The sequence below is a fragment of the Erithacus rubecula genome (genome assembly GCF_903797595.1).
Source record: "Erithacus rubecula genome assembly, contig: scaffold_151_arrow_ctg1, whole genome shotgun sequence".
NCBI classification, from domain to species: domain Eukaryota; kingdom Metazoa; phylum Chordata; class Aves; order Passeriformes; family Muscicapidae; genus Erithacus; species Erithacus rubecula.
In genome coordinates this window covers 43,807-67,985 of record NW_027636150.1, presented here as the reverse complement: position 1 = coordinate 67,985, position 24,179 = coordinate 43,807, and the positions used below count along the sequence as shown (strand labels likewise).

General features: G+C 54.4%; 1 protein-coding gene across 1 annotated transcript in view; it reads left to right on the top strand.

Moving 5' to 3' along the window:
- Positions 1-24,179, top strand: part of LOC306815547 (class I histocompatibility antigen, F10 alpha chain-like) — a 260,303-nt gene that overhangs the window by 205,035 nt on the left and 31,089 nt on the right. The window lies entirely within an intron of this gene.

The window sequence follows — 24,179 nt, the reverse complement described above, 5'->3', positions numbered from 1 at the left end:
CTGGCAAGGCAGTCATAAACTTCCCTCCCCCAGCTTGCAGCTAGGTGAGAATCCTTCCCCAGTCTCTGAGGAACTTTAATTGCTTTGTCCGCCTGCTGATAGCAAGGCAGCCGTAAACCTCCCACCCCCTGCTCATGGCTAGGTGGGAATCCTATGATGTGTCTGATTCTGAACCATCTTACCCAAAAGCAATCCGTCCAAAATCGATTCGGAGGTTCCTGAAACCGACCAGCAGTGCACAGGAGCGAGGCTTCCCGGGACACCTCCTCTCCGACTCGCGTCTGGAACTCGGCTTTTCTTGGCAGAGGGCCATAAATCTCCTCCACAGTCCTTTTCAACAGCGTGCCTCTTCTGAAGTTCTGTCTTTTGGGGGTCTGTACCTGCCTTTGCAGGCTACAAGGATCCACCAGGGTCCGTGCCAAATGTATCTGCCTGGGGGGGTCTCCTCCATCTCTGTGCGTCTTCTTGACCTCGCCCTTCTGGGGGTCCGCACCCACCTTTGTGGGCTGTGGTGCATCCAGAGACGTCAGATGTCACTGCCCAGCCAGGGGGATGCCAGATGTCAATGCTCAGCCAGGGACGCCAGGTGTCCCAGTCTGGGGTTTCTCCTTTGCCCCGAGATCACCCCAGAGGGACACGAAGGTGGTTCAAAACCTGGTTTTCCCCGAAGCCGCCGAAGAGAGACTGCTGGAGACGGTTTTCTCTTTTTCCAAGGACAGTTTATTATTTCTTATCTCTGGGACATTTTGCCTGGCCAGCAGCGGTCTGCTCAGCCTGGCATCCATGGTGGAATCTGCCTGGTCAAGGCAGGGCTTATCTTATATGGTTAGTACTACGTATTACATGTTTACAAAATTTTACCAATACAATACAATTTTATTAAATGGTCCAGCCCTGACCCCAACCAATCCAAGAGGCCAACGTGTCATCCAACATGGATGACATGGAGAAGAAGGAGGAAAAGGTGTCCACCCCCCAAATTCTCCATCTTGGCCACGTGTCCCTTATCATAAACATTCAAGAAAACCTATTTATCTACGTTCTAACATTCTAATTTACACTCTACTCATCATTATTTTCTGTGTCTCTTCTCTCAATGTGGGCAGATTCTCCCAAGGAGCCAAATCCAGCCCCTGCAGCTCCTGGGCAGCACTCAGGGGTCTCTGAGGGGTCTGCCAGGGGGGTTTTTGCACCCCCAAAGGAGCCAGGGAAAAACCCTGGACTCCCACATATATACATGAAATAATATATTATTTACTCATATAATTATATGTAATTGTATATCAATGTAATTTATACATTTTGTTTACTAGTATAAATTATATATATATAAAGTAATTCAGGTTCTAGAATTAAATATGGTTCAGAAGGGACTGTGGCGGGGCTTGGATCCAGCCACACTGACTTCTCTCTTAGGATTTTAGATACACAGGTCTGAGCACCCAGGATCCTTCTCTCTGGCCTGCAATCTTTCAAATTCTGTGGAAGAAGCAGAACCCATGTGAGCCCCCGTGTCTGCACACAAGGGGCCATCACAAGGCCCAGGACGAGGAGCATCGGGGACGTGGCTGTGAGCAGGGATGCAGCCCAGCACAGCTTCTCTTACCTTCCTGCTGACAGATGAAGTGGGTGCAGAGGCCATCCATAAAGCAGTCATTTCTGTCCTGAATGACTTGAAAAGATGGCCCAGTGGCTTCCCCAGGACTGGGATCTGGATCTCTCCACAGGCAACACCTCTGTCCTTATTTGGACCAGCCTGGGGGAGGCCGGCAGGAGAGCAGAAGGGCTGAGGGTGGGCAGCTCAGCCTCAGAGAAGGAGCCAGGAGGGGACTGGCCATGACCCCAGGGTTATTCTAGACCACCTCACACCATGCTCAGGGGCTATGGGGAATGGGCCTCTACTGTCAGGGCAATGGTGGAGTCAGCAGTCACAGGAATGCTGGGCTGCACGTTGAGAAGAAGCTTAGAAAGCCAGGGCATCCTTTCACACCTCAGGATTCAGCAGGTGTTTGAGTTTGTGTCCCTGACAAGCCTTATGTGAAGGTCCCTCTCTGCTCAGTGGCGCCAGCAGCACAGCGTGCGCAGGGAGAATCTTGATCTTTGCTGCTTTTTGAGAAACTTCAGGATCAAGCTGGTCTGAGCTGCCAGGCAACAGATGGAGGCATCCATCTCTCTTGCTTGCAGTGCGTCAAGCTCTGCAACACAAAGAGAGCCCAGATGAGCCCCTGTATGTGCAGAGACCCCTCGGCTCCCCCAGGCCCTGGCTCCCCACTCACTCAAGATGACATCAGCCAGGGTGTCCTCACTCTGCTCTCTCAGGTGCCGTGCAGCCAGCCCTGGGCACAGAGCTCCATCAGCCCCTGCTCCCCAGGGTACATCCAGCAGCGTGGCCCCTGGCCCTGCCTGAGCCCCTCAGCAGCCCGGGGGTGGCACTGGGCAAGGCGGCCACCAAAGCCACTCACAGCGGGCACAGGGAGGCCAAGCCCTGCCCGTGGCAGCCCCAGGGCTGGGGGGGACGGGGCCAGGCTGCCCCAAGAGGGACCCTGGGGACTGGGACTCACCAATGAGCCTGAGGGCCGCCTCTCGCATGGGGGCCTGGGGGCTCAGCAGGTAGGGCTGGCTGTCCCACACAAACTGTTCAGCCCTGCTGCTGTCCTTGGCCAGCTGGGGAGAGCACAGGGGTGTGGGCATTTCTAGGAGGCTCCCAGCTGGCCAGAGCAGCCCCTCCTGCCAGCACCCTGTGCCCCAGAGCCCTCCCTCATGCTGGGGCCATGGAGGGACATGGGCCTGGAGGAGGCTGCTGTTCTTGAGACAGGGGCAAGGGTGCAGCTCCGGGCTTTGGGCCCAGGACAGGCCCAGCTGCAGAGCTCACAGCCCCAGCATGGTGTGGTGGGCAGTCCTCGCCCAGCCTGGGGCTCGTCCTCACCAAGCACTCGCCCATCCTCCATGTCTGCTCTGTCTGCACCAGGTGCTTCAGCTCTTTCCATTTGAGGAGCTCTGCTATAGCCAGGATGGCTTCCCTGGAGGCCTGCAGGACAGAGGCTGGGAGGTGGCACCAGGGCCTGTGGAAGGAGGCCTCACCCCAGTGCCCGGGATCCCCTGGGGGTGTCAGCCGCCCCTCTCTGGGTCACTGCCCAGCCTGGATATCAGTACCTTGGCCACACTGGGGGCCTGGTCACTCATGTGAAGGACGAGCCGGACCAGGGCCTTCCATGAGTTTCTTCTCATGGCCTTCTTGTCCCTCCACACTGTTTTGCCCAGCAGGTCTCTGAAGAGGCAGATGGAGCGCTCCTGTACACACTCTTCCTCCTGGTGGAAGGAGGAAAGCTGAGCTTCGCACACAGCAGCTCCCTGCCCGCGGCCAGCAGGGGCTGAGCTGAGCTGGCTGAGGCGAGGGGCGATGCTGCGGGTCCCAGCCCAGAGCGGGCAGCAGCAGCTCTGGGCTGCAAGGCCCAGAACCCATCCCAGGAGAGCCCAGGGGAGCGGGACCTGCTCCCAGTGCTGTCCCAGGGCTGGGCTGCAGAGCAGCTGGCATTGCCCAGGGTCCCGCTGTGGGGCTCAGGCTCCCACATCAGCCTCACCGCATCAAAGAGGTGCAAGAGACTATGCACCATCTTCACAGCCATGGGGCTGGCCTCACTCTTCTTCAGCTCTCCCAGCACATTTCGGCAGGCGTCCATGGCCATCACTGAAATGTCCCAAGACCGATCCCAAAAGAATTTCAGCAGCTCGGGCAGGAGGCCCTTCATTATTCTTGCCTATGAAAAAGACAGTTTCCATTCCGTGAGAACTTCAGTGGTTCTTCGGTCCCTAGGCAGCCACCAGGCCACACCATGGCAGGCAGGGCATCTGGAGCAGTCAACCCAGCACCTGACTCACAGCCCAGGCCAAACCAGCACCTTCCCTGAGACCTCAGACTCCAGGTGCCACATCTGTCCCTGACTGCAGCCTGCTCACCGTCTCAGCTCTCTCTGACAGCGTCACCAGGGCCCTGAGCACCAGAGAGACCATTTCCCTTCTTGGAGAGCTCCGAAGACTCAAGTTTTTGTACAGTGGACGCACTTTGTCGTCCAGAACATCACCATAGGCCAGCAACTGGAAGAAAGCAGAAAAGAGCAGGGGCAGAGGTGGCAGGGCTCCCCTGGCACAACTGCGGGCAAGGGCACGTGGGCTTTACCAGATGACTCACAGACAAGAAAGTAAGGCAGGATTTCTGCTGTCGAGTGAAGGTGTTCTTATGCCAGTCCTGCAGTTGGATATGCAGCTCGTTCAAAACCTTCTCCAGGGTCTGGCGCACAGAGAACATCACCTTCCACAGATAGACTTTGTCACTGCAAGGCAGAGCGCTGTCAGCAGGGCTGCCCCGGCCACTGCAGCACAGCCTGGGCCAGCCCTGCAGGGCTTGGGTGCCCAGGGACCCTGCCCGGGCAGGTGGGCACAGCTGACAGGGTGTTCCCCATGGGGCTGGGAGCAGCGAGCTGGCTCTGGGCTGCCTGGCCAGCTTTGGCTGCTGTGGGCCTGGGCTGGCAAGCGTGGTAGGATGGAGGGCCCTGCTCCCTTTTGGGGCCCTGCAGCGTTCCTTGGGTCTTGCAGCCAGAGAATCTCAGGTGCCTCTCCCCTCAGGGAACAAGCCCTCTGGGCTCTCAGGGCCAGTACCTGAATATTGGGGCAATCTCCAGAGCTGTCGCAATGACCTGCCCAGGCCACTTATTCACCATCAGGGCAAGCAGTGAGTGAAAGCTGTGAGTGGTTGTTGTGTTTTTCTCATCACAGTACTCAAAGAGGTGTCTCACAATCTTTGGCACCTGCAGGGAACACAGGTGAGGCTGGTGCTGCCACTGCAGTGCAGCTGTGTCTTGGGCTGCCCTGCCCATCCCTCTGTCATGACTTAAAGGACACAGTTAGCTCACCTCAAAGCACTGCTAAAGAAGGAAGTTCACATAAGATAAGCCACCACACAGGGTGCAGATTTCAAAAAGGAAGGCATTAATTCCAGGCCTGAGCAGAGGTCTGGAATTAGCACACAGGACAAAATGCCACTGTGCAGACTGAGGGAAAAGCACAGACAGCAACCACAGCAAGACCCCACACCTGGTGAGGCAGGTCTGGGTTACCTGTCTGGACAAAAAATCCTTTGGGATTTTTGGGAGAAGGAAGGAACTGCTTACAGAAGGCCAGCCCAAGTTTTGTCAACAGCACAGATGCCTTGTGGCTACCCAGGACTTGGACAGATAAAAGTGGCACATTGAGAACACTTGGGGGGATCCCTGCAACTGAGAAGGTCAGAAGGGCCAGTGTGACACCACAGGGACCTTTGTGCTGGTGACAATCTGTGTTTGTAATCTGTGTTTGTGTGTCTGTCTCTCTTTCCCCCCTCTTTCTCTCTACATCCCGTTCATTCTTTTATTTAATCCAAAGTATTGACCTTGACATATGGGCTTTTTGCACCTTAACTCTGGTTGAGGCATCTTTTAATGACCATATCCTGACATTCTTTGGGTGTCTGAGCAGGACCCTAACACCCTCTCTGCTGCCTCAAGGTGGCTTCAGCAGCCTCACACACCTGGCTTTGGGAGGGAAGGAGGCAGGAACCAGACAGGGCTCAAGGGCAGGGCAATCCACACAGGCCACTTACATCCATCAGCCACAGCTCAGGGGATTCCATGGCCACCTCCAGAAACTCCACTGGAGCATTCTTGTCGAGGAGGCTGGAGCGTCCCAAGATCTCGATGGCTGCAAGGACGACGCCTGTCCTCTCAGCAGGCCTGAGGTGTCTCCCAAAGGCCTGTGGCAGGAAGGAAGGGATCAGAGGCCAGTGCCAGCCAGTGCCCCGAGGTGCTGCTTGGCTGGGCAGTGCCAGCAGCCCCGGCCAGAGGTGCTGGGCAGTGCTGGCGGCAGTGGCCACAGGAAAGCTGGCAGCAGTGCCCACGGTCCCTGTGCAGGGGAGGATGAGGATGGCCCCGGGGCAGGGAGGAGGGCTGGGCTCTCAGGCATGGGGTGCAGCCCCTGCAGAGACCCAGGGCTCGCTGGTGGCCAGCAGGGCTGGGGAGCTGCTGCTGCTGCTGCTGCTGCTGCTGCCTGGACACCACAGTTCCCTGCTCAGCGACAGTGGGAACCCTCTCATCAGGGACAGCCCCACTGGGACTGTGCCCCCTTGCACACACAAATCCCCTGCTGATGCCACAGATGCCAGGCTCAGCAAGGGAGAGGGCTCCTTACCTGAACTCTCCTGGTGGTGGGCATATTCAGCAAGGAGGTGATCTCAGATTCCCAGTATGCTGGGGGCTGGACATGACCCTGTGGCAGTGTGGCACCTAAAGAGAGGGGACAGCACCACTGGGGACATGGTGGCACCTGCCCCAGGCACAACAAGGGGCCGTTGCAAGGCCCAGAAAGACAAGCAGGTGTATCTGGGGATGTGGCCACATGGGGATGCAGCCCACCACAGCTTCTCTTACATTTCTGCACAGAGAGGAATGTGAAGAGGGAGCAGAGACTGTCCAGTGCCATCAAGCTGGTTTCTTCTGTCCTGAACAACTTGAAAAACAGATGGCCCAGCAGCTTCCCAAGGACTGGGATCTGGATCTGTCTGCTGGCAGCACCGCTGTTCTCATTTTGACCAGCCTGGAGGAAGCAGGCAGAAGAGAGGAGCTGAGGGTGGGCAGCTCATCCTGGAGGCATTTGAGGCTCCACCAGGGCACAGGGATGGCCTGGCTGGAGGGTAGCAGGTCCTTACCTGCAGAGAGGAAGTGTCGGCCAGCAAATGGCTCAGCAGCCTAACCCTGCCCATGACCCTCTCCTGCACTGCCACTGTGTCAAAGAACAAGTAGTCCAACAGAACCTGGGAAGAGAGCAGCTGCAGGTGAGCCCCACAAGCAGACTCCCACTCCAGCAGCAGCAGCAGCTCAGCCCTGCTCCTGAGACACACTTGCTCTGTCCCTCCAGTCTTCCTTATGCCCTGGGGGATGTCCTGGTTCTGGCTAGGACAAGAGCCAGGAAAAGACAGGACACAACCCTGGGCTCCTTCCCCTGCAGAGAGAGGAACAGCCTCTGACCCCCTCAGTCTGTGCACAGGCCTGACCTCCAAAATGTCCTGCAGCATCTCTCTGGTTTTGGAGGCAGGAGAGCTGAGCACCATCACCTCCAGCATGGTGTCCATAGCATGCAGGGTCTGCAAGGGTGACAGAGAGCAGTGGCTGTGATTCTGCTGTCCCTCCCACCGCTAGAAGACTGATCTGAACTCCCAGTGTGAGGGGAGGGACACAGGAGCAGGTTTTGTGCTGGGGGCAGAGCAGCCAGCATTGCTGGATGTGGCTGGAGCCTGGCAAGGGATGATGGAATGAGGGTAGGAAAGGGAAGCTGAGACCATGGCCTGCCCTGGATCTGTGTTCCTAAGGCAGCATGGGGTGGCCAGGAGCCCAGAGGGACTGGAAACTCCTCCACTTCACCCAGCATTTACCTGAGCATAGAGGGATGCTTCTAGGCTCTGCATTTCCCCATTTGGACGAAGGAAAAAGATGCTGTCAAAGCAGACCCGTAAAAGTTTTCTGCTCTCCAGCACTGTTCCGATGGTGCTGCAAAGACAGAGGGAGCCAGTTGGACACTGGTGCTGGGAGCAGTGCCTCAAGGTCTCCTGCAGCACTGGGCAGGGCTGCCAGCAGGGATGGGCAGGTGGGCACACAGCACTGGGCAGGGGTCTGCGGGCCCTTGGGCCAGTACCTCAGTCCAGCGAGGGCGAGCATGGCGAGCCGCCGCACCTGGGTGCAGATCTCGTACTTGGGCTCCAATTTCAGCAGCACCTGCAGAGCACAGCTGGGCTGGAACCTGCTGCTGCCAGCACCCACAGCCACCAGAGCTTTGCCCTGCCCAAGTGGAGCCCTCACAGGCTGCTGGGGGTCCTTGCCCCCTTCCCCAGAGTGCTGCATGCCTCCTCACCTCGATCATCTCTCCCAGCTTGTATCTGCTGCAGAAAACATCCAGACCCTGGGAGAAACCACTGTCCTTGGCTGCTCTGTACAGGATGCAGATGCTGTCAAGGAACTTCAGCTTCAGGTCCTTGTCCTTGAGCTGGAGGACAGACACAAAGGGGCAGTACGAAGTGAGGACACCCAGCCAGCAGGACCAGAGCCCTGGGGTGCAGTGCCCCGTGTGCAGCTGCTCAGCAGAGCCAGCACCCCTGTCCAGGCACAGCCACCACCCAGCGAGCTGTGGGTACCTGGTTGGGGCTGCTGGCAAAGGCATGGATGAAGTCCATGGCTTCCTGTGCATAAACAGGTACCCAGCTGGCATCTGGAGGGGGAGAGAAAGGAGAGTTGCAGTGGGTGCTGTGACAGGACAGAGCAGAGGAAGCAGCAGGAGCTGCAGTCCCTCTGTGCCAGGGCTGGTGTCCCACCCTGAGCAGCCCCGGCATTCCTGCATCACTCCCACCCCTGCAATCCCCACTGCCCGTGTGCCAGGGAAACCAGATCCCAGCGTGGGGACCCAGCCCTGCCCAGTCCCACAGGGCCCCTCACTCACTGGGCTGCAGTGGCTGCAGCACGGCCAACTCGGGGGGCTCCGCTGCAGAGCTGCTCTCCTGAGGAGCCACCACCTCCTCCCAGGCCACCCTGGGCTGTCTTGGAGGTCTCTTCTCCATTTTACGTAATGGAGAAAATGTATAAATATCGGCAAGGGGGAAGGTTGGGTGAAATATCTCTCTCCCTTCTGCAGGGACAGAGGTGAGCTGTGCTCGCGGGCTCGTCGCCAGCTGCGTGCTCCCGTCCTGTCCCGTTGCTGTCCGGCAGGACACTGCAGCCTGGGGCTGGTTCCAGCTCAGCACAGCCTGGAGCTGTTGCTAGGGGCAGGTGGCTGGGTCACAGGGAGCCCTTTGTGACACCCCAGTTATCCCCACTATGATGCTCCCACTGAAACATTCCAAACCATGCGCTGCTCCCTTCTCCCACTCTTCCTTCCCTTCCCTCTGCCGAGGATGGAGAAGAGAACTGCAGGCAAAGAAATGAAAGGTCACAGGTTGAGCTAAGAACAATTTACTAAAAGCAGCAATGAAACAAAGTGAGATCCCTGATCTGCCAAACCTTATGGATGACAAAGGAGACCAAGGCCTGTAATGACAGCGAGGGAAATGGACATGGAGACACCCAGCAGGAGTGGACAGCTCGAGAGGAAAAGAGAAACTGTGGGAGGGAGACATGAGGGGACAAAAGGACAGGAAATGTGACGGGACAAAATACTGGGGAGTATGAGGGGAGAAAAATGCAGGAAACATGAAGGGAGGAAAGGGACAGTAAACCTGAGAGAAGAAAAGGCTGGGAAATGGACGGCAACAAAGGACAGTAAACTTGAGTGAAAACAATGGGAAATGAGAGGAAGAAAGTGTGCAAAACAAGTGGAGAAAAGGTGGAAAATGTGAGAGAAAAAATTATGGCAAATGTGATGGCATGGAAGGACAAGAAATGTGACAGGGAAAAATGGGAGAAACGTGAGGGGAGAAAAGGGCAGGAAATGTGAGGGAATAAAGGGAAGGAAACTTGAGTGGAAAAAGACAGGAAATGGGCAGGAAAAATGGGTGTGAAACGTGAGGGGGCAAAAAGGCAGAAAACACGAGACCAAAATGATGGGAAATGTGAGGGGACAGAAGGGTGGGAAGCATGAGAGGAAAAGTGGTGGGAAACTTGAGGGGAAAAGGGCAGGAAATGTGAGTAAAAAGGGAAAATGGCAAGACAAATGCCATGAGCCCAGGGTCCCTTGTTCAGGGTCCTGCTCAGATGCAGCAGCTGGAGCTGTTCCTGTGTTACTGCACTGTGAATAAATGACTTTGTGGAATGAGACATCTGAGACTCTGCCATGGGAAACCTGGGGTTGAAGTGGTGAGGAAACCTGGTCTGACTGTGGGGCTGCAGGGTGTGGGGACTCAAAGAGGAACATGTGGGGTCACTGGAACCACTGCTGTGAAGGGGCTCCATTCCCAGCAGTTAAAATCTCTGGCTTTGGGAGTTTTCACAAAGAGTCCTGGACCCAGGGTTCCATGTGTCCCCTCAGAGCCATAATCAGGAGAAACTGGGCACAAAAGGAATCAAGCTGCCTTCTCTGCTGCAGGGAAACACATCTTGCTAGAAGCTTAATGATTTCTGATTTAGGAACAAAAGTGGGTCAATTATTGGCATGTGGTTTGTTCTAATCCAGGAAGAATTTCCAAAGTACTGTGATTTGGTGCTGAAAATGAGGAACTTGCCTCATCAACTGGATATTGCACACAGAGTACATAACTATTTGTGGTCATCATGATCAAGAAAACAACTGGAATTCTTTTCCCAATTTCACTCTCTTCGTCTCTCTGGGATTAAGCCTCCACCACTCCCTGCAGGTCTGTTTCCCATAATCTGCTCCTCTGGACAGATGTGGTCCTCTGGGATGTGAGAAATGAGCAGTGGGAAGAGGGAGGATAATGGACCACTTCATGTACACGCTGTGTTTTTGTAGCCTCTGGATTTCCAATGGTCAGAAGTTGTCATGGTTTAAAGTATCTGACCAAATCCCATGTTTCTCATTTTTGCCCTGGCAGAAAACCTTCCTTTGGCCCTGTTTAGGAGCTGACCCTCGGCAACACCTCACTGCAGATGCTTTTGTGTTGGTTTTCCTAAGAGATGACAAGAAAATCATGATAAGGGGAAGGGATGAGGGACAGGAAAGAAACAATTCCTTTCTTTTGTTTTCCTTGTGGAACATCTCCTCCAGAGGTTGTGCTGCAGTCAGAGACTTCCCAGCTTTGCTGAAAGGATGTATTGATTATTCAGGAGAAATGGCCCCAGGCTCAAAGGGGTCAGGGTGCTCTTCAAGGGATGATCATCTCCTCATACCACTAGAGGGGATCAGGACACCAGTGTCCCCACAACCTCCAATCCTAAAAGACAAAATCCAGAATGTTACCTCTGGTGCCCACTGGGATATGAGAGGGGCCCTGTCCCCACAACTCTCCCTGCAGGCACTTCTCACCCAGGCATCCTGAGAGGCAGCCAGGTGCTTCTACTGCAGAAGACCTGCCAGATTTTCAGCCACAGGGGGCTGAGGGAAAAAAAAAAAGACTCATTAGAGACACACTGTGCTGGGCTGGGTGGCAGGGGAAAGCAGAAGATCCTCGGGGAAGGGGCCTAGGGGAGCAATGGGGTACAGGAACTGCTGTGCTCCTGCCCCTGCACTGGGGTCCTGGCCAAGAGGCACAGCTGGGGCAGGGGCTGCATCCTGGGTCATGCAGGGGGGTCCTGGGGTGACTGGGATGGGAATGCAAGAGGGTCCTGGAGCAAAGGGTTCCCTGGGGAGGATCTGTGGGGCAGGGGTGTTTTCTGGGCTGTCAGCAGGGGTGCACTGGGCTGTGCTGGGACAGACTGGGATGGTCTGCAGTGTGGTGGCCATGCAAGGGAAGGCTCTGACACTGGCAGAACTCGTGGTGTTCAGACCCACCAGAGATGTTTCCAGGATTATGACATTGTCTAAATCTAGAGAGATCAGGAGACCTCAGTGGTTACTGGGATGTCCCCTGTGTCTGACACACATGGCAGAACCAAACTGCCCCCCAATTCCCAGACTGGATGCCCTCCAGTGCCAGCACCCCACTCATCTCCTGGAGATCATCTTGGGTTCCTTCAGGAATGCCTGGGAAAGGAGAACAAAGACTGGGCCTTGTGGGGCTGTGGGAGGACAAGGGTGCAGGGAACAGGGCAGGGGCAATGGGGTGGGAATTCAGGGCTGCCAAGGAGGTCTGTTTGAGGTGGGGGAGACCAAAAGACACTGGGGTAAAAAACTGGGATAAATTGTTTTTTTCCTCAACCACTCTATTTCTTCTGTTTTCACCAAGCCCCTCTCTTTCAGTCCTGTGCCCCTAGACTGGAATTCCTTTATCCTCACCTGTATTTCACATAGGGTCCCTTCCACAACCCCATTCCAGTCCCTTGGGCTCTTTGGGTCACTCCAGCTCAGTGTCCTTGGGTCTCCCCCACCTCAAACAGATCTCCTTGGAGGCCCTGAATTCCCATTCCCAATCCTTTGCCTCTGCCCTGCTCCCTGCACTCCTGTCCTCCCACAGCCCCACAAGGCCCAGTCCAGACCAAGCCTTTGTTCTCCTTTCCCAGGCACTCCTGGAAGGAGCCCAAGATGATCCTCAAGGTGAGTGGGGTGCTGGCATTGGAGAGCATCCCCTCAGAGAATTTGGGGTGGCAATTCAGTCCCCCCATCCCTTGCTGGCACCAGTCACATCCCAGTGACCACTGTGGTCTCCTGATCTCTCTGCAGATGGATTTTGACAATTTTGAGATCCTGAAGACACCTCATGAGTCCTGCCAGTGTCAGAGCCTTCCCTGGCATGGCCACCACACCCCAGACTATCCCAGTCTGTCCCAGTACAGCCCAGTGCACCCCTACTGACACCCCAGACACCATGGATCTTTCCCAGGGACCCCATGCTCGGGGTCCCCCATTGCATTCCCATCCCAGTCACCCCAGAACCCCCTGGATGACCCAGGGTGCAGCCCCTGCCCCAGCTGTGCCTCTGGGCCAGGACCCCAGAGCTTCTGGGCAGGAGCACAGCAGCTCCTGCACCCCATTGCTCCCCACAGTTCTTCTCTAGGACCCTCTTTCTTTCCCCTGCCTCCCAGTCCAGCCCAGCCCCCTCAGCGTGTTTCTGAGTCCTTCTTGTCCCCAGCCCCTGTGGCTGGAAAGCTGGTGGGTGTTGTGTGACAGAAATGCCTGACTGCCTCTGTGGCTCACTAGGTGAGCAGTGCCAGCAGAGAGAGGAGTGGGGATAAGGATTTTCTCATGTACAGTGGACACAGAAGGGGGGTCATGTTTGACCCTGTCTTTTAGGATTGGAAGACTTGGTGACTCCCATGTCCTGTCCCTCTGCAGCAGCATGAGGAGATGATCATCCCTGGAGGATGCCCGTGATGCCCGTGGAGCCCAGGGCCATTTCCCTTCAATGATCAATGAACTCCTTCAGCAAAGCCATGCCCTGTCTCTGTATTTGTGGGTGTGTTTCTCTGTGCCCATTGGTCTCTGCCTCTGTCTGTTTCTCTGGGAACATCTCTGTGTGTCCCAGGGGTGGAATTTGGCTGTTCTCTGCTGCCCCTGTGCTTTCTCTTCACCCTGCAACACAAAAAGAGCAATCCTAAAGCCAGGGAAGTCAGGCTGGGGACTGGTAGTGGTGTGATTAGTTCCTCCACATTGACATGATTCCTCTCTGCTCTCCCCTGAGATGTTTGGTGTTTTGTAAATCGAGTGAGGCCCGGCTGTGGGCAGTTTCAGTGGGTGAATGTGTGGGTAGGCTGAGTAAAGGTTAGAGGGTCCTCAGGAGTGTGGCAGGAAGTTGTCTGGATGAAGAGGAATAAGTAATAAAATTTTCTTAAATATATTTCTTGTTTAAACAGAAAGAAAAAACATGTCAAAAAGTTTTGTTTCTTGTTTGAAATATTTATTGCTTTTGAAGTTGGGTTTGTGGGTGGCATGGGGCTAGCTCCACTGGACTCCAGGATACTACAGGGCTGAGGGTTTCCCCGGGGGTGTTTTAGAATGAGGAAGAAAGGTGCACCTGGCTCAGCCAGGTTCCTCGGTGGCCAGGTGTATCCAGCTGCGGGGCAGTGGAGAGTGGAAAGGTGTAGCTGGCTCCAAAGGCAGGAGCAGGTGGGGGCACGGGCAGAGGGGTGAGGATGTGAGGGCAGCGGTGTCTGGGGAAAAGATGAACAGGTGCAGGCGTGTTGCAAGGGGCAGTGGCTGTGAGGTGCAGGTGTGTGTGAAAGGTGCTGGGTGGGCAGGTGTAGGCGGGGGGTGCAGGCAGCTGAGAATGGTGAGATGCGGAGCAAGGCTGGGCGGGTGGGTGCAGTGTGGTCCGGGATTGTCCTGGCGAGACGCCAGCTCTACCCGGCTCCGAGGCCGGCGGCATCTCTGGGCGGACAGGTCTATCCGCTCGGATGGGATTTGGGCAAATTTGGGCAGGGGCGGGGTAGAGCTGTTGTCGCCAGCGGGCCCGTAAGTTGAGCAAGGGCTCGCTGTTTGTGGCTGCCTCCGGCTGTGCCACGCGTGCGGTCGGCGGCGCAAGAAAAGCGCGGCCTAGGCGGGGCAGAGCGGCGTGGCTTTGTGCGGGTTCCCGCAGTGCCCGGCTCACTGGGACAGGCGAGTGGAAAGGTGATGCGAGAGCCGCTGCCGGCCCAGGCGAGGTGAGGCGGGGCAGAGAGAAGCCGCCAGCGTGTCCCGCTCCGGCCCGGCTGCTGCCGGCTCCGTCAAGGGGGGCGGGCGCCCGCTCGCTGCCCGGGGATGGTGGCGGGCGAGGCGGCGGCGCCTCGTCCCCTTTGTGCCTGCCCCTAAGCCGGGGCCCGCCCGCTCGGCTCGTCCCCCTTCCTCGTCCCTAAGCCGGGGACCCGCGCAGGGGGCGGAATTGTTCCGGGCCGGCGGCGGCCGCGGTGGCCGCAAGCCGAGAGAGAGCCGCCGGCAGTGGCGTGCCCGAGGCGGCGGCGCCTCGCCCTTTCTCGGGGCTGGCCGGTGCCATCGAGCCACCGTGCCGGGCGGCCCGTGGGCTCTGGCCTGCCCCGGCTGCCGTGGCTGCCGCCGGGCTGGGCTGCGAGCGGCTCCGCTTTTGCCGGCGTGCCGCTGGGCGGGCCGCAGTGTGGGGCTGCCCGCCCGGCCTCCGCTCTTTTGATCTTTCCTCTCGCCGCCCTGAGCTGCGGCACCGAGCAGAGCAATGCCCAAGGGCCGCGGGCCACGGAAGCGAAGGCGAAGGGAGAAGCCGGGGAGGAGATGCCGGTGCAGGGGTTAGGGGTGAGTGAGAGGTGCGGGCCTCGCCCCCGCCCCTGGCCCGTGACCCCCGTGGCTGGCACTGGCCAAAGCCGCTGGCCCCGGCCATGGGCGGCAGCAGTTTCTCCCACGCTCGCTGCATCGCTTCCCTGGGCCGCTAAAACCTGCCCTGCCACGGCCGCCCCCTCCCCGCTCGGCACTTCTCTCACTAGGGAAACATCCTCCATGTCGCCTCTGCCTATCCCTGTGCAGCACAATTCACCAGGCCTTGCATTGTTCACCCTCTAATAGGGAACATGAGCTGGCTTGAGACCATCGTGAGACAGGTCAGTTTTACCCTACTGAGGATGTGCTGTTGCAACAGGCTGCTCCTGCTCCTTCAGAATCTCTTCACTGAAGTGTGTCCATCTTTCCCAGAGCCCTTTGTTCTTAAGGACTGTTCCCCTTAAAAAATCAGTACCTCATTTGGAGCTCTCCAAATCTGTATGCTGAACAGGCCAAAATCTGCTCTCTGTATTTCCAGTGTAGAAATTTTATTGATGCCTCTCCTTCTTTCACAGAATATTGAAGACTCGATTATTTCATGGTCATTGGTACCCCAGACAGCCTCTGATCTCCACATCTCCCACCAGCCCTTCTCTGTGAACATCAGGAGACAGAGCATTCCCTGGGTATGGGAGTGTTACCAAAAATTTAGGTCACTCTGCCCCAGCCCCACTCACAGTTTCCCAGACAAGTCCAATGCTGTTCATGCCCAGCAGGGTCCCCTGTCCCTCTGTATCCCCCTGCTCCACCTGGAGCCACAGCCTCCCCCAAGGATGTTCCACAAATAAACCCCAGAGCCTGACACAGGGACAAGGGGCCAGGGCTGTGTGACCAGGACATCAAGGACATGGATTATCCAGGTCACTGGGGCCTGGTTTGGGTTCCCCAGGGCAGGTAAGATGTCTGGCAGCTGGAGCAGGGTGAGGGAAGGGCCTCCAAGGTGGGGCTGGAGCCCTTTGGCTGTGAGCAGAGGCTGAGGGAGCTGGGCTTGTCCAGCCCAGAGCAGGGAAGGCTGAGGGGCTCCTCATGCCAGCCTGGCAGTGCCAGCCTGGAGCTGATGGAGAGCACAGAGCCAGGCTCTGCACTGGGAGACCTGGGGGAGACAAAAAACAGTGGGTGGAAAGGGGCAAGAAAGGAGATCAGACAGGAAAGGAGAAGTCTAAATGAGACAGGCTGGTTTCAGCATTTCCTCAATACCAAAATCAGCCTGATTCCTCTATCTACCACTGATAGCTTGGAAAAGAGGGCATTGTTTGAGGTGTTTAACCCCCACTCCAAGCACAGCATCCTGATACAACACATGAACAGCATTTATATCTTTCACAGAATCATCTTTGTCTAAAATTGGTTTTGTACACAAATCCCTTGTGGGTGCCAGACTCATCAGATCCTGCTGGGACATGGCACAGAGCTGAGGAAAGAGCTGTGATGGTTATTAAATTGTATCATGTTCAACTTTTGTTTGTTAGCAGAGAAGAGAAACATTCCTGTGCTTCTGAGTCTCAGCAGTTGCTGAGCCCAAAGGACACAAACCTGATGAGTTGTGGTTCCCAGGGCAGGGGTGGCCCTTGCACCTCCCTCCATCCCCACAGCAGAGCTCCCTTGTCCCAGAAAGTGCCTGGCACTGCAGGGATGAAGGAAACAGGACAGGCTGTGGGGATCAGGGGCAGGGCACAGCCAGGGATTTGGGGTGTGCCCAACAAGGCTCCAATGCCACCTGTAAGAGTCCGTGTGAGCCTCTCGTCTGTTTCTGCCCAACGACCCTCGCCTGAGGCCTGCGCTGGCCAGGGATGGGAGGAACGCCAAGTGACTGTGAAAAGCAGGTGATGCCTACCAGGACTGGTTTCTCATGACAACTAGTCACGGGGTGCTGACTCAACAAAGCTCCCACAGATGGAATAACAATGGACTGGTCCAGTATGGGCTACCCTGTGTGTGTTCATGACAACAAAGATGGTTTGGTGTGCCTTGAAACGTCCTGTTTCCATCTGTTCCTCAGGGTAACGAGCTCCACATACAATAGTCCATAAATCTTCCCACCTTTTGGCCAGCAGCCACTCGCTTTGGGAAAAGACTATAAAAGTGACTTTCTCAGAGGAGACCCCTGAGATCTCCCCAGATGTCAACAGACATCTATTGGCTGGCTCCACGAGGATTCATCTGTCCATCTTGGTAGCTATAATCCCAACCCCCCTTTCTCTCTCTCTCTCTCTCTCTGTCCCACTATCGCATTTTGGTTGGCACTAAATAAAGTGCATTTATGTAAAAGCAAACTGGTTTTGTCCCCTGCTGTGTCTTTGGCGCTCTGAGATCCATAAAAGAACCAATCACGACTCCCGATCGGGTTGGGTGGATCATGACACACCTCAACAGCACACAGCCAGCAGTATCAGATGAATCAAGATGCCATTATCCCCATCCATAAAATTTTCTCTAGAAAGTCAAAGGGTGCTCAGTAAAACCCACTCACCCTTCAACAGCCCCAGTTTGCCTGTGGGCAAGTCTGACAGACAATAGAAATTGACTGTAGGCTATTGTGCCTTGAATGAAGGGACTCCACTGTGGGAGCTAAGACAGAGCACTGTGGATTTAATTAGCATAAGCAGCTTGATAACCAAGATGCCTTGGCAAGAGCAAACAGAGCTTTGAAGACTTCATGAATATTGGATCAAGACTGGTGACAGGAAAGAAGAATGAATCAAGTAGAAATATTGCAAAATGTGTAAGCTTCTCTGTATGATGTTTAACCCAACCAATGTAGTAAAAAATGACCAGCTTTCCTAAAAATGGTATATAAGCACATGTAGCTGAGAGTAAATTTGGATTCTGATCAGCAGTCAGTAGACCCCCTCTCCTCTCCCAGTTGTTGATTCTCCAGTGCTGAGCGCTGCCGTGCCGGACACGCTGGATCTCCAGGAGGAGCTGGAGCCCAAGGCAGCAAAGTGGCACCATTGACATTGCCAATGCATTTTTCTCCATTCCTTTGGCAGCAGAGTGCAGGCCTCAGTTTGCTTTCACCTGGGGGGACGTGCAGCACACCTGGAACCGACTGCCCCAGGGGTGGAAACACAGCCCCACCATCTGCCACGGGCTGATCCAGGCTGCACTGGAAAAGGGTGAGGCTCCAGAACATCTGCAATACATCAATATCACAATTGTGTGGAGGAACAGAGCAATAAAAGTATTTGAGAAAGGAGAGAGGATCATACAGATTGTGCTGGAAGGAGGTTTCACCATGGAGAAGAGCAAAGTCAAGGGAGCTGCCTGAGAGATCCAGTTCCTGGGAGTAGAGTGGCAAGATGGACAGAGCCAGATCCCCACTGAAATGATCAATGAGATCATCACAGTGTCTCCACCAAGCAGCAAGAAGGAAACACAAGCTTTCCTAAGGGCCATAGCTTTTTAGAGAATGCATTCCTGAGTGCTGCCACATTGTGAGTCCTCTCTACCTGGTCACCCTGAGAAGAACAATTCCAGCTGTGGTCCTGAACAACAACAAACATTCACCCAGACCAAGCAGAAAAACGCTCATGCAGTACCCTTAGCCCAGTCAGGACGGGAGCAGAGGTGAGGAATGTGCTTTACTCTGCAGCCAAGAACAATGGCTTGTCCTGGAGCCTTTAGCAGAAGGTGCCTGGGGAGACTCGAGGCCGAGCACTAGAATTCTAGAGTCAAAGTTACAGAAAGTCTGAAGCAAACTACACTCACCAAAAAAAAAAAAAAAAAACCAAAAAAAAACCCCAACAAAATCTTATCCACCTATAATAAGAAAGTTCAAGCCACCTCAAAAGAAATTATCACAAAAGCACAACTCCTCCTGGCACCCTGACTCCCAGTGCTGGGGTGGATGTTTATAGAAAAGGCTCCTCTACCCACCACGCCACCCACACCACATGGAGCCCATGGATTGCTCTCATCACACAGCACGGCCGGATTAGAAACACAAATCACCCTGAAATTTTAAAAACACTTAAAACCGGACACAAGATAAAAACTTTAGTCTCACTAACAAAAAGGAGCAGAAACAAGTAACCCAGGCTAAAAAGCTCCACCATACAACCAACTACCAGCACAAGAAACACGCTGTGCTCTTGTCACTGACAGTTTCTGTCTCATGGTTGAGATGAACCAGAAGTGGAAAGTGGCCGCAGGGAGCCCCACACGACGAGTCACACAAGCTACTGAAGGAGAAGGTGAATCAAGTGCACTTGCTGAACTCAAAGCCATTCAGCTGGCCCTGGACACTGCTGAAACAGAGAACTGGCCAAAGCTCTACCTTTATACTGAATCATAAATAGTAACCAATGCTCTGTGGAGTTAGCTAGAAAGGTAAAAAAGGCCAGCTAGCAACATAAAGGAAAACCAATTGAGGCTGCTGATGAGTGCAAAAACATTGCCACTCAGACAAACTCTCTGTAAAAGTCCATCATGTAGATGGCCCCATCCCCAAAAGTCAGGCTAATAAAGAACACTAAAACAAGGAGCAAGTAGATCAAGCTGCAAAAATAGAGATGTCACAAATAAATTTAAATTAGTAACATAAGGGAGAGTTGTTCCTAGCTCAATAGGCCCATACTGCCTCAAGCCATCAAGGCAAAAATGCCACCTATAAGTAGGCACAAAACTGAAAAGCAGATTTAACTATAAATTGCATTTCTCAAGTTGTCCATAACTGTAAGACATGTGCTAAAATCAAGCAAACCAAGCCAATAAGGCCTCTCTAATATAGGCAGCAATATTCCAAATACAAGTATAAAGAAGTCCAGCAAATGAACTACATCACACTGCCTCAAACCCCCCAAGGCAAGTGCTACATGAGCACAATTGTAGAAGCCACCACTAGATCATTAGAAACCTACCCTGTACCTCACACTACTACTCAAAACACCGTCTGAAGCCCAAAAAAGCAAGTCCTATAAAGACACACACACTGAGAGAATCGTCAGACAACAGGACCCATTTCAAGAACAGCCTTAGAAACACCTCAGCCAAAAACCAGGATATTGAATAAATAGATCATATCCCTTATCACACACCAGCTGCCAGGAAAGTTGAACTGTACAACAGACTACTTCAAATTACCCTAAAGGCACTGGGCAGGGAAACATCCAAAAATTGAGAAATGAACTCAACAAAAGCCACCTAAATAGTCAACACCTGAGAGTCCATCACTCAAGCAAGTCCTGCCCAGTCTGAAGCCTTGCACACAGTGGATGGGGATAAAGTCCCTGTAGGACACATAAAAGGTATTTAAGACTGTTTAGATTACGCCCATCTCAAGCAAAGGCAAACCAATCTGTACAATTGTTTTTTGCTCAAAATCCCAGTTACACTTAGTAGGTAATGCAGACAGATAAAGAAACCCATTGAGTACCACAGAAAAACCTAATCTTTAGTAAGAACTGTGTGTAAAGTTTCACTGTGCATAAAAATATATAGCAGAGTTGAAAGAAGGTATTAATTCAGGTAGGATGCAGATGGTAATAGAATAAGGAGTAGATCATGTCTTAAGCTGCAATGCAAGATGCAAGCAGAAGTATACATTCTATCACCATCTGCTGAAACCAGGTGGAGCAGGGCTCCTTATCTCTGCCATGACCCATCCCTCACAACTCCTCCCCACAAGGAGTTATACCTTATGGCAGATGCCCCAACCAAGGAGAAAAGCCAAGTATTTCCTACCTAAATAAAATCTGAAATTTGAAACATCAGAGCAGCCTTTCCCACTAAATTCCCAGAAGAAGACCAGGCCTATCTTCATCACCACTAGATGTTAAAAAAGTAACTACACCCTTCTCCAAAATCATTGCTTCAACAAAACCACATCTGTCACTCCAAGAAAACTACAGGTACCATTATTCAGACTGTAACCAACACCCTGAGCAACAGGGTTACAGGTTGCATTCTGACCTTGCCAGTGTTTTGGTCTTTATATTACTAGACTTTTATTTTCATTTTCCCAGTGAAAAACTGCTATTCTAAATCCCATATTTTGCCTGAGAGCTCCTTAATTTCCAAGTCATATTAATTTAGAGGGAGGGAGTTTACATTTTCCGTTTCAAGAGAAGCTCCAGAGCTCCTTAGCAGACACCTGTCTTTCAAACCAAGACAGTGCCCTGCTGCAGCTCCATCCCCATGGCAGGATCCGCGCTGGATGATCCCCAGGGACCCCCGGTGGGCAGAGCCCCCCTGAGCCCTGGTGCTGCTGATCCGTGTTGGGAAGACACCTGGCTGGGGGCTGCACACCCTCCCCGTGGCCTGGATTTTCTCTGCATTTCTCTTTGTCCTTCCCAAACACCCAAAACCAGGGTAAAAATAGAGATGTTAAATAACGACCTGCTTGGGGACACGGGGGGATCTTCCAGGGGATGCGGGGGACGCTCGGATCCAGGGATTTGAGGGGTCCTGGGAGGGACCTGGGGGTTGCTCAGGGCGTTGGGCACCCCAGTTCCAGCGGCTCTGGCTGCGCTGGGAGACGGCTGGGAGAGGAGGAGGAGCGGGAGGAAGAGGAGGAACGGGAAGAGACGGAAGAGAAGCAGCGGGAGGAAGAGGAGGGACACAGGAGGAGCGGCAGGAAAAGGAGGAGCGAGTTTGAAACCACGCGCTTCTCTCTCCCGTTCGATCACGTCGCAGCTTCCCCGGGTCCGGCAGCATCGCCCCCGAAATCCCGCAGGTGAGCGGGGAGAGGGAGCTCGCCCCAAATCCATCATGGGGGGCTCCGGGAGGGTTTTATTTTTCGTTTCAGGGGATGTTTGGATCTTGCAGGAGCCCAAAGCCGAGCGGGAAATGGCCCTGGCGAGATCCTGGCGGCTCCCCCGTGGCGATGGCCCGGTATCGGCGGGGAGGGGGGCGATATCAGTTCTGGGGATCCCCGGCAGAGCCGGGGGGGGAAGGCGGGAGCCCCGGAGCGGGGAGAGCTCAGAGGGGCGATCCCGGAGCCGGGGGAACCCCGGCAGCCTGGAGGGGTGCGGGAGGTTGGTGCTGAGCGGGCTCCGGGCCCCCGAGGCTGAAAGGGGCGCTGACTGCTCCAGCTGCCCTTGGGCAGCGCCACCATCAAACCCAACGCGCTCAGCCCTTGTTTTCCCCCCCAAACCAGGATTTCCCAAACCTTGGCTGCCTTGCGGAGGAGGAGGCTGTGAGGACGAGGTCGATGGCCCGGATTCCCCAGGCAGGTGAGGAGGAAGTCAGTGCCCCTTTCCCCCTGTGTCCTGCTCCATCTCCCAGCCCAGCACGGCCCCGGCTGCAGCGCAGCCCTGGGGGGATCTCCTTGCCCTTGCCTCTGGCACAGGAGGCAAATCCCATCCTGTCCTTGTCCTTCCTCCCCCAGACAAGGAGCTGAGCACGGACAGCAGGGAGGACAAATCCCCGCGGCACAGCCTCGGGCAAGAGGCCGTTTGCAGCGGCTCCACGGCGCAGGAATGCAACGGGGAGGAAAAGCCCCGCAGATCCCGCAGCAGGAGGGGCTGCAAACGCACAGCCCGGGGATCCCAGCAGGAAAGAGCCAGCCCGGGCCGGGGAGGCGGCCGGAGCTCGGAGCTGGGGCTGCGTGAGCAGCTTCACCATGGGGAGAAGCCCCACAAGTGCTCGGAATTTGGGAAGGGCTTCAGTAGGAGATGGGACATGATCAGACACCGGAGAATCCACACGGGGGAATGGCCCTACGAGTGTGAGGAGTGTGGGAAGAGATTCATCCAGAACCTCAGACCTGACTGTGCACCAGAGGAGCCACACTGGGGAGAAGCCCTAACGAGTGTGATAAATGCAGGAAGAGATTCACCCAGAGCTCAAACCTGACTGTGCACAAGAGGAGCCACACTGGGGAGAGGCCCTACAAGTGTGGGGAGTGTGGGCAGAGATTCAGCCGCAGCTCACACCTGACTGTGCACCAGAGGATCCACACCGGGGAGAAGCCCTACGAGTGTGATAAATGCAGGAAGAGGTTTGAGAGCAGCTCCAGCCTTCTGAAGCACTATCGCACTCACTGGGATGAGAGGCCCTTCTGCTGCCCCGACTGCGGGAAGGGCTTCAAGAAAAACTCCAACCTCGTCAGCCACCGGCGCATCCACACCGGGGAGAGACCCTACGAGTGTCCCGAGTGTGGGAAGAGCTTCTCACAGCGCTCTAACTTGACCAGACACCAACGGAGTCTCCACTGAGAGAAGCCCTGCGAGTGCCTTGAGTGCAGGAAAAGCTTCGTGCTGGCTCCCTTGTGGCCTGGATATTCTTTGCATTTCTCTTTCTCCTTCCCAGACACCCAGTACTGGGGTAAAAATGAAGACATTGAACTAAGACATGCCTGCAGACACAGGGGGATCTTCCAGAGGGTGTGGGGGACCCTGCGTTCCAACGAGTTCAGGTTTCCTTGAGGGTTGCTCAGGGCTTTGGGCTCCCCAGGTCCAGTGGCTCTGGCTGCACTGGGAGATGCTGACGGAGCTTCTGGGGCAGCTGATCAAGGACCCCCTGCCCTGACACCCTCCCCGTTTCCCCCTGACCCAGCTCCTGCTGTCCCCTGTCCAGGATCCTCCTCTCCCCACTGGCACTGCCTTTGCCCCCAGCCCATTCCCGGTCTCACATCCACTCCTGCCCCTGTCCCAGTTCAGATCCCATTCCCAGTATCATTCCCTGTCCTGTATTCTCTGCCTGGTTACTGTTCACATATTCCCAGTCCCATATTCCCTGTCCTGTTCCCCTTCTAGTATTCCTGATCCAGTCCCATTCCCATATTTCCATTTCTATATTTCCAGTCCCTTCCATATTCCCATTCCCAGTCCTGTTGCCTATCCCCATGTCTGTTTCCTGTCCCATATTCTAAATCCCCATCCCATATTTTCTCCCCAATTTCTATTTCCATATTTCCTGTTCTGTTCCCATATTCCTATTCCCTGTTCCTGTTTTCATTCCCATTCCAATGTCCCTTTCCCATGTCCCCACTCTCAGTCCCTGTCCTCATTCCTGGTTGTTGGAGAGTGGAACAGAGAAGCCTCTCCTGACTCCCTCTGAGGAGAACAGTATACAAGAATTAAATTAAAATGTTTTCAGAAATTAAAATACACGAAACCACACTAGACATTAAATAAAGGTCTAAGTTTTAGCTTAAGAATTAGAATATTAAGTAGCATAGATATGAAGTAGAAGTTTAAATCTTAGTGTGAAGTACATAGAAATATGTGTTAAATACTATGAAAATTAAAAGCCGTGGAATCTCCTATAAAATACTGGCTGCATTGAGACATTAAAAACTTAGTTCTAGACAAAATAAAATTGCAGTAGAATATTTTGTATATTCTTCACATAGAACGATAGGCCATATGCCAAGTTATGTGTAGACTTTAGTATTACAGAATTCTGACAGGTTTAGG